Source organism: Pinus tabuliformis, chromosome 5_2 (genome assembly GCF_031772625.1).
Source record: "Pinus tabuliformis cultivar Carrire ecotype Pingquan chromosome 5_2, CPIR1, whole genome shotgun sequence".
Taxonomy (NCBI): Eukaryota; Viridiplantae; Streptophyta; class Pinopsida; order Pinales; family Pinaceae; genus Pinus; species Pinus tabuliformis.
Window position 1 is genome coordinate 762,221,622 of NC_142306.1, and position 9,710 is coordinate 762,231,331.

General features: G+C 42.2%; 1 pseudogene; it reads right to left on the reverse strand.

Moving 5' to 3' along the window:
* Window positions 1–316: 316 nt before the first annotated feature.
* Window positions 317–7,490, reverse strand: LOC149161520 (L-type lectin-domain containing receptor kinase IV.2-like; annotated as a pseudogene).
* Window positions 7,491–9,710: the final 2,220 nt, after the last annotated feature.

The window sequence follows — 9,710 nt, forward strand, 5'->3', positions numbered from 1 at the left end:
AACACAAACAAACCCAAGAAAAAACTAAAATTAGCCTAAAATTTGAAATTAATAAACATTTAACTTATCAGCTTATACATCATTTCAATCTCCACAGAGTTTAAATGTAAAAATTTCAATATCTTTACTTTATAAGAACATATAGTTACAGTTGCTCAGTCTATAAGCCTATTGATGTTGTGCAGCTTTTTCTTTCTATTAAATTTAAACAAAATACACAAAATACAGCGGGCGACCGCATTAATCGGCCTATGGCCTGTGAAATATTGGTTGCCCTTACCGTTTGCTCGTTTAAAATACAAGACAAAAAGTTATTTATTCAGTAAATAATATTGAATAAGCTTCCAATATATCCATGCCGTCGATCACCGTCCAGAGGTTAAAGATGTCGAAGTGAGCCATCCATTTGACGAGCTTCCGCCCCGAATTTCCCGGATAAACCTCGCCTCCGGATCAGGGAGAGGAGCTTCACCTTCCAGTATTTGAGACACTTGCCGTATGCTCAGCCTCCTCTCCGCCTCGGGATGGGAGCAAAGCAACCCCAGTTTCAACACCACCTCCATTTCGCCTGTATTGTATTCATTCCCCATCTTCGGATCTGCCGCATCGAGCTGCTTTCCTTGTGCGTACAGCACCGAAACCCAATCCACCAAAACCAGTCGCTCGGCATCCATGGATGGGTCCACGGGCTTCCTCCCGCACGCCACTTCCAACAGTAGAACGCCAAAGCTGAACACGTCCGAGCTAGGCGTGGCCTTTCCCGTCTTTGTCAACTCCGGCGCTATGTATCCCACCGTTCCCATCACACGAGTCGTTCCACGATTCTCTCTGTGTTCATACAGCCGGGCGAGCCCGAAGTCCCCCAGCCGCGCGTTGAGCTCGGAATCTGTTGGGTATTTTTTGATGGAGAAAATACCAAAACCAAATAAAATTCACCACAGAGACAATGCTCTGTTTACTCTGTCCAGGATCTTTTGCAGACAACCTCTTAAAAACTAAAATGACTCAAAACACAGCATTACACAGTCACAAAGCATTTCTATTAATTTAGAACAAAACACTGATACATTTTTCTTCCTCTGTCCAAAGAGGGATTCACTAAACAACGTTCTGTGCTCTTACAGATTTTCCACTTCTGTGGAAATTAAAAAAACTTTCATGGTGTTCCTGTGTCTTACAATGACAAACCACCATTACGATGCTCCTCTGTTTTCTTTTTCCTTACACTGCTGTGCGTTCTTCTCTTGTTCCCCATTCAATCTTTGTGCGCAGGCTTCATTGTGCTCTGTTCTTTGTTCCCTGAGCAATACTGCTGCGCAGCCTCAACACATTCTTTTCATTGTTCTCATAAGAACAACACACATACAAAAAAAAATTACAGCACGTAGCCTCAACTCTACAACATATATAAAAAACATATATAATAGTATGTGCCCATAAGCATATTAAAAGGCATGGGACGTATGCCCATCACCTTATTAAAGGCCTCACCAAAAAACTACGAACAACCAAGAATACATTAAATTTCCCTTCTCGGCGGTCAACGCAATGCCTAACACTTCACGCAGAAACTTGATTTGACGTGGGCGGAGGGCAACTTCGGAAATCGACGGCTGAGATTGGGCGCCCTGATCACTTGGCTGATCCAACGAGGTTCGCACACCAACCTCGGGCAAAACAAACGAACTTTAGCGTCCGGGGAAAGCAGTTTTCGGTCGCTCGTACATGGGACGCGTGGCGGCAAGTGAATGTGTTCGGAGCCCCTCCGGCGGATACAGCCTTTTGCCAAAGGCGGTGCGAACAAGAGGGTGGTTTCGTTCTGGCGGTTTCGGGTGCAGCGTGCTGGCTGAGTTGGCTGCCCACGTCCGCCTGCCACTGTGCAGTTGGAATTAATATTCCAACACTCCCCTTTAATTTCAACTGCTGGGCATTCAATCTTACCCAAACATCATCCTCACATAGAGGGATTCACCAACTGCTTCTGATGCAGTTCACAAACAAACAAAGTTGTCTTCCTCTTAATAGAGGGATTCACCTGAAACTGTGCTTAAGAGCACCTTCCTCATGACAGAGGGATTCACTAGTTATAAAAAAACATCTTCCTCTTAACAGAGGGATTTATCAAACAATGCTAAAAAGCATCTTCCTCTCAACAGAGGGATTCACTAATGACTATGCTGAAAAGCATCATCCTCTTGATAGAGGGATTTACCATGACACTGTGCTGAAAAGCACCTTCCTCTTTAATAGAGGGTTTCACCAAATGACTGCTTCAAATGCAGCTCCAAAACAAAACATTCATTGCACTGTTGTGTATACTCCACACTGCTGTGTGTTCACTTGCACTGCTTGTGCACTTTTCAAAGACAAAATACTCTGTCTTTTCTGGAACAATTACACTGTCCCAACTTACAAATTTACACTGCTGTGTGTAAACATTTCTTACACTCACTGTTGTTGTATATGTTGCATTTCAATTCAATGAACAACAAATTCATTACATTTACCTTTACTGCTGTAACGAAAATTTCTTTTGCATGTGCTGCTGTCTATTACATCTCATTTCTTCAACAAAACTTTAATGCTACTGCATCTTTCTTGTTTGCATTGCTGTGTGCTTCTCCTTCTTCACGATGGGAAAACTTTTCTTCAAGCTGCTGCTGTCCATACACTTGCTGTTGTGTTGCTGCTGCAATTTGCACTGTGGCTGCCTTTTGTTTCATCATACTGCTGTGTGCCCATACTCTTGGCACTTCATTCTCCACAAAAAATAACACGGGCTGTTACTTTTTACACCCTTGCTTCACACAATCTTAGTCTTCATTTTTTTTACACAATGCACTACTGTGCAATTCCTTTGGCTTTCTGCTGCCACACACATTCTTATGCATTCAGTGTGCATTAAAAATCTGCTGTCCCTGTTTTTCTTTATGCGTTTCTTTGCATGCTGCATTGCATATGAAGAAAAACATTACATTTTTCACTGCTGTGTATTACACTCACTCTGCTGTGAGTATATTCTCTCATATTTCATAAAAGAAAACTACATTCCATTGCTATGCATTTCAATGCATGTGCACCACAAATTTTTTTTCAAACTGCTGTTCATTCTAATCTATGTGCTCCAAAAAAAATTTCCAAACTGCTGTTTTATGTTCTATCTTCCCACTGCTGTGAGGGTCTCCATGCTTTGCATTTTTCTCTTATCTCGCTGCTGCTCTTTACATTTCAGTGCTACCATCTTTTCTTCTTTATGCATTTCTGTACATATTGCATAAAAACAAAGCAAAAACATTGCTGATTTCATCACTGCTACATATTACCTTTCAGAGGGATTAACAAAGATTTCATTTGCAACTGCTGTGCTGCAATACATCCTCCATCAACAAATGACTGTTAATACAGTTCAGCAAAAACAAAAATTACAAGCTCCCCTTTAATGTGTGCTTGTCTTCTTTTGGCAGACTCTTCTCAAAACAAATTTAGATCGACTGGGGAGTTCAAGGGGTTTTCAGATTGCCTTTCCTTCCTTCTCCATACTTGTGTAACTTTCTTCTTTTGCATGGGTCTAGTTTGCATAGCAGCCCATCTCAAATTACAGTCACGTGCCATATGCCCAATGTTATGACACTTGAAACATTCTACATTATTCATGAATGACATTTCATGATTTCTTCTTGTGAAATTATTTCTTGGAGATTGTCGGGGACCACAACATCTATCTCCATGAAATGTTCTACAATCTTTTGCCATATGACCAAAGTTTGAGCAAGCATAACAATAACCATAAAATGAACTTTGGTACCTGGGAGATGGAGGTTTCCTTGATGTACTTCTGAAGCCTTGCTGCCTTGAGATCCTTTGATGATAACCATTGCCTTTTGCCTCTTTGACATCAGCTACATTTCTTCTTGGAGCTGGTTTTATGCTTGGAGCAGGATTTCTTCTATTGCTGCCTTCATTTTTCTCCTTGCCTTTGCTGGAACTAGGAGCATCACCATCTCTTTCTGGCTTCTTCACATCTCCTTTGCTTAAAGCATCCTCATGCTTGTTTGAGGGTTCACCTACATACCCAAGTCCTGATTTATCATATGGAGATCTGTGATAGCTGAGCATGTCATCCAAAGCTTGAGAGCTCTTCATGATCTTGTTCATCCCTTCAACCTTCTTCCTGAGGAGGACAATCTCTTCTTCCAACTTTTCACATTCATTATTTTTCTTTGCTAGTTGTCCATCAGTTTCTTCCTTGCTATGAGTAGCTTCAGCTGCTACTACTTTGAAGGAGATAATATCAGTCTTCATTTTAGAGATTTCTTCATCTTTTGCTTGACTGCTCTTCATTTTCTTTTCAGCTCCTTGTGCCTGCTTCTTGGCTTCTTGTAGTTCAGACTTAAGGGAGGAGACCTCTACCTTATATTGTCCAATCTCTTCCACAAGTTTGTTCACCCTCATGTGCCTTTGTTCAAGTTGACTTGACAAGGCATCTGCCTGCTTCCTTGCTTCATTCAGCTGATTTGTCATGGATATGACTTCTTCATAATGTTTCCTCTTGCTTTCTTCAAGTTCCTTCTTAAGCTTGGCAAGCTCTTCATCCCTTTCTTTTACTTGAAGCTTGATGAGGTCAAGCTTCTCATTCTCAGCTTTTATGATGGGTTCTTCTTGACTCATTGTCATGGTCAGTGCTCCCTTTGCATGAAGGTCATGCAGTCTGTCCCATATATCCTTTGCTGATGTGTATTTTCCTAGATTCCTCTTCACAGAATCAGGGAGTCCATCCAAGATAGTCTTTGCTGCTTGTGCATCATATTCCATGGATTCTTTATCCATCTTGCTGTCATCAATCACTGACTCCCAGACTTCAATCCCCTCAGACATTAGGAAAACCCTCATCATTATTTCCCATACATCAAAGTTTCCATCAAACTTTGGAACCTCAAATACAATGCTTTCAAACAGATTGCCTTCTAATTTAGTAGAGGGGGGAGACACATTTTTAACAGCCCTGGAGGCTTTCTTCTTTGACCTTGCCATTCTTATCTAGGCTTCAAATACTTGACTGTTTTTTTAAAACAACTGACTGTCTTTAATAATAACTCAAAAACTTGAGAAATACCTGAATCCCTTTGGCTGAAACTTCACACTGCTGGAGAAGCTTTCTCTGCTGCAACCACACCTTCCTTCAGCTTCTTTGAGTCTTCAAAGAGCATGAACCTGCTCTGTCACCATCAAAGAGCCTGGACTAGCTCTGATACCACTGTTGGGTATTTTTTGATGGAGAAAATACCAAAACCAAATAAAATTCACCACAGAGACAATGCTCTGTTTACTCTGTCCAGGATCTTTTGCAGACAACCTCTTAAAAACTAAAATGACTCAAAACACAGCATTACACAGTCACAAAGCATTTCTATTAATTTAGAACAAAACACTGATACATTTTTCTTCCTCTGTCCAAAGAGGGATTCACTAAACAACGTTCTGTGCTCTTACAGATTTTCCACTTCTGTGGAAATTAAAAAAACTTTCATGGTGTTCCTGTGTCTTACAATGACAAACCACCATTACGATGCTCCTCTGTTTTCTTTTTCCTTACACTGCTGTGCGTTCTTCTCTTGTTCCCCATTCAATCTTTGTGCGCAGGCTTCATTGTGCTCTGTTCTTTGTTCCCTGAGCAATACTGCTGCGCAGCCTCAACACATTCTTTTCATTGTTCTCATAAGAACAACACACATACAAAAAAAAATTACAGCACGTAGCCTCAACTCTACAACATATATAAAAAACATATATAATAGTATGTGCCCATAAGCATATTAAAAGGCATGGGACGTATGCCCATCACCTTATTAAAGGCCTCACCAAAAAACTACGAACAACCAAGAATACATTAAATTTCCCTTCTCGGCGGTCAACGCAATGCCTAACACTTCACGCAGAAACTTGATTTGACGTGGGCGGAGGGCAACTTCGGAAATCGACGGCTGAGATTGGGCGCCCTGATCACTTGGCTGATCCAACGAGGTTCGCACACCAACCTCGGGCAAAACAAACGAACTTTAGCGTCCGGGGAAAGCAGTTTTCGGTCGCTCGTACATGGGACGCGTGGCGGCAAGTGAATGTGTTCGGAGCCCCTCCGGCGGATACAGCCTTTTGCCAAAGGCGGTGCGAACAAGAGGGTGGTTTCGTTCTGGCGGTTTCGGGTGCAGCGTGCTGGCTGAGTTGGCTGCCCACGTCCGCCTGCCACTGTGCAGTTGGAATTAATATTCCAACAGAATCCAGCAGAACGTTGCTGGACTTGATGTCTCTGTGGATGACCCGCTTCTCCCATTCTTCGTGGAGATAAAGTAGACCTGCCCCCACGCCCTTCAAGATCGCGTATCGCCGAGTCCATGGCAGGATGGTCATCGGGTTCCCGAATATGAGTTTATCCAGGCTGCCGTTGGGCATGTAGTCGTAAACGATGAACAACTGCTTCTGCATTCTGCACCAACCCCGGAGAGGAACAAGGTTCCTGTGCTGTGTGCGCCCCAAGGTCGAGATCTCTGCCACGAACCCCTTCATTCCCTCTGTGACCTCCTTCATTAGAGATTTCACCGCAACTTCATGGCCGTTGCTCGAGAGAAGGCCCCTGTAAACCGTGCCGAAACCCCCCTCCCCGACAACGTTTTCGTCCCGGAATCCATTCGTAGCGACGTTGAGCTCACTGTAAGCGAATCTATGGGGCCAGAACTCCTTCTCCCATTCTTCTACTATTTCTCTGTGCTTGGCTCTTCTGAAAAACACGGCTGCAACCACCACAAACAAGAGAACCAGAGTGCCCACTGTAACGCCGGCTATCCATCGGTAGCTGGGACGCTTGGAATATATTTTAGTAAACGAAGGGAGACGCGAGATATCGAGTGCGGGCGCCGTGCCTTCATTGCTGAAGCTCCACGCGAGAACGTAATGGTCTTCGATGAAATTTCCGGTAGCCGCTGAGAAGCCAACGAACATTGTCTCTTGTAGAACGTTCTGCAGATCTATTTTCTGCCATATGAGCGGCTTCTGCGGTCTCGGCAAGCCGGCCAACGTTATGCTAACATTGAGCTGGCTTTGCAGGTGGTCGTAATCGATCCAGGCCTGTATGTGGCCTGTATGTTCCGTCCGCTCTTGAGGTTGATTCCATTGAAGGCCCTCCCATTCCAATCCCCTGTGGACTCGGTCTTCAGCGAGATGAGGTTATTAATGTCTACGCCAACGTGGTTGGCGTCTGGATCGTCCAATTCCATACTCTGGACTGTATCGAATTCCACTGCGAACAAGTGATTGTATGGTTTCCCGTTGCTAGTAATGTTAACCAGCCCCAGATACTCGGAAGGCAGATCACCGATTATAGTTTTGTAGGGCGTGACCATGAATGCCAGACCGTGCCCGCTATTGTCAAAGGTGGGACGCACCATGCTGAAAACGAAAGTAGTGCTGAAGGAGGAAAGCGTGTTGTTGCTTTTCATCTGCACAGGAGTTGAATACAGCGCCCGGCCGAGTATCCAAGGCGTATGATTTGTGAGGGCCAGCACAAAGCGGGAGGGAATAAGTGAAGCACCAGCCTCCAACATCAAGTTGGTTCCATTGAATCCATCGAAGACAAAAGTGGTGGAAAAAACTGGTATGACAAGGGAGAGGATGGCTATAACAGTGAGGCAGCCCACACAGGGTCTTAAAAAAATAGGAAAGACACAATTCCTTCTCCATGATTCCATCTATTTTTTGCCTATGTTATAAACTCGCTACTGTAGAAATATAGATACTCTGCATAAACAATCAACGCAAAGTGATATCGAGTTATCAACCATGAGGCATCCTTAAGTACTGTGAAATCCGGAATATTCCGGGAATCCGTAATCGACAAGTCAACAGCGTACTGTGAAAAGCAACCACAAATTTTTCTCTTGTTATCCGCTAAACCGGGGACACGACCGGCAAGCTATTCACTCGGAGAAATCTCTACGAACTAAGATTCACAACCATCTTCAAAGGTTGAAGAGTCTTCATAACGGTTCAATGGTGGTATCAACGCCTTGATTTTTCATTTTATTCAATAATTGAATAGTCGGGACAACCATATCCCAGTCGAATGGTCATAAATTTGAACGTCTTCTTTGCCAAACGAAAAACTTAACTTCATCTTCTTCACATTTTTTAATACATTGTGTGTAAATATATGTTTTATCTATATAAATAAAATATTATTTTTAATTTCATATGAAATAATTGTACGTTTAAATATATGCTTTATGTAAATATATAAAATATTATTTCTAAGTACATAGGAAATAGTTGTACGTGTACGAGTTTTTAGTGTTAGGGTTTTGCTTTACAAAACTGTTTAATCAACCAACTACTGGAGCAATCAGACATAATTCTCAGACTCACAATTCTTTCTTTCATTAGAGGACGTGATTTTCTACTTCATCTGCACTAAGTCCATTCATGAGTGGACTAGCGCGGAGGAGAGGGGAACGGTCCTCTCCTTCAACACTGCAGTAACTTGGGATATACAACAAAATTCAAATGGAGAAGGCACAAGCAAAACCCCTGCTTATGGTGCAATGGCAGACCCGTCTCAAGGGAAGATGCTTACTGAATGGTACAACGAATCCAAAGTATGTGATTCCCAACAATAAATTGGAAGGATACTGCCATGAAAAATCATGCACTCATAAATTCGTAGGGGTTCGGTCGATGGAGTAGGATATGGTCAATTGGATTCAAATCAAGTGGTAACAAAAGGATCACACTGAAGTGAAATTGGGGCTCGAGGTCTCTTCACGCAATATTTTCAAATATGGAGGAAAGAACTCAAGTTTTTGAAAACGACCTTTCTTTTTTTCACCAATGAAGGGTTTTACAAGACGAGTTAGGAGTGTTATAACCCCGATCTAGAAAAGTTTATGGCAATCTCGGTTTGGGTTACATTGTTCTCTCTTCCCACATATTTCTAGGATCTAAATATCTAAGAGGGAATTGGAAATTATGTTAGTAGTTTTGGGAAAATTGCAAATACAACTAAGCAAGCACGGATGTTATACTTCATACTCAAGAATTTGTGTTTACGTGAATATAATGCAACCTTTACTTGAATATATAGAACTTGAATATCACAATGAGGTTTAGCGACAACCATTGGATTATGAGCATGTGTTGTTCCGGTATAGAAGATGCCAAATAAAGTCAAAACCCAAGATGTAGCAACAAGGAGGATGTAGAGGGTTTTCAAAAGGTCAATTACAAGCAAAAATCCCCCAAAGGTCAACTCGCTCAAGCTATGACAAAGGCAAATCCAACATGAAATCATTATGCAATGCTCTCCACAGATGAGGAGGAGACAAAACTCCCAAATGATATGATGAATCTAGACCCAAAAGTTGATCCACCTTACGCAAAAGTCACACCCAAGAGAAAGGTCCAAGAGGACCCGTTGGAAAAATCAGATTAGCAGGAAATTTTGCGAGGAGAGAAGGAAAAAATGGACATGGATTAATTACAGGAAAATATCAGTAATGAGGAATAGATACTAACCAAGATGTTGGCAGAATGGCAATACCTAGGTTATAGATTTATCCCCGATAAACAAAAGAGTCAATTTCAAGAGATCTTTCAAAAAATGTAAAGCCAAGGTTGCTTAGGTTGTAGAGATCAAGGGTAGGGACATGTAGATTTAGGTACACAGT